A 1,112-nucleotide genomic window follows, 5' to 3' on the forward strand; every position below is an offset into this window, starting at 1 on the left:
CTCACAGCAACCTCCAGCTCCTGGGCTCAAGCAAGTCCCCTGCCTCAGCCTCCCAAGTAGCTGGGACCATAGGCGCCTGCCACAACGCCTGGCCATTTTTGGGTTGCAGCCATCATTGTTGTTTGGCAGGCTGGGGCTGGATTCGAACCCACCATCTTAGGTGTATGTGGCTGGCGCCTTAGCCACTTGAGCCACAGGCGCCAAGCCAAAAATGACTTTTAACAAGAAATGCAGTCTGACCTAGGATTATAATAACCTTCATTGAAATAGAGTGTACCATCTTTCATTTATCAGTCATTAACATCTGTCATGGAACACTGTCAGGAAAGGAGCAAAGAACTGGGCCTAAGGCTTAAATCTGAGCATTGGTTGTTTCTGAAATTATTCAGACCAGATTGATTGCTAGGCTAAGAATAAGAGAGGATTTTGAGATGGATATTCATTTTAGGAATAAAGACCATGAAATTTCCTAGGGGGTTTCTCTTGGGAATGTCAAAATGGGTGCAAGTACAATAGGACAGAATAATATTTCTCTTCCTCCCACCCCCCACCATATTGTGAGCCACCAAGAGCTGATTCACTTGTTTATTTCTGAATTTCCTTGATTTTAGCCTAGAAAACATCCTCAGCATTCTTTAAAATCACCCCCGTTGGATTCTAGGAGGTCACATTTGCAAAAATCTTAAAGTAGTCCCTGCAGGTTCTCTCCAATTTTTAGGAACACAAACAACTATGGCATATTAGGGAGGTCTTGCTTAGTTAGACAAAGTCCGAGGCCTCTCCTAGCTCCTTTAGCCTTCTGTTCTTACTGCCAATTTTAGCAAATAGGGAGCTATTAAAAATTGTTATATAAAATCTGTAGAACAGGTATTTTTAAAAACTTCACATGGGGGGTGGCGCCTGTGGCTCAAAGGAGTAAGGCTCTGGCCCTATATGCCGGAGGTGGCCGGTTCAAGCCCAGCCCCTGTCAAAAACTGCAAAAACAAAAACAAACAAACAAAAAAACTTCACTTGGGCTCGGCGCCTATAGCTCAACCGGCTAAGGCGCCAGCCACGTACACCTAAGGTGGCGGGTTCGAATCCCCAGCCCGGACCCGCCAAACAACAATGAT

This window comes from Otolemur garnettii, unplaced genomic scaffold (assembly GCF_000181295.1).
Source record: "Otolemur garnettii isolate 467f Iridium unplaced genomic scaffold, OtoGar3 scaffold00044, whole genome shotgun sequence".
Taxonomy (NCBI): Eukaryota; Metazoa; Chordata; class Mammalia; order Primates; family Galagidae; genus Otolemur; species Otolemur garnettii.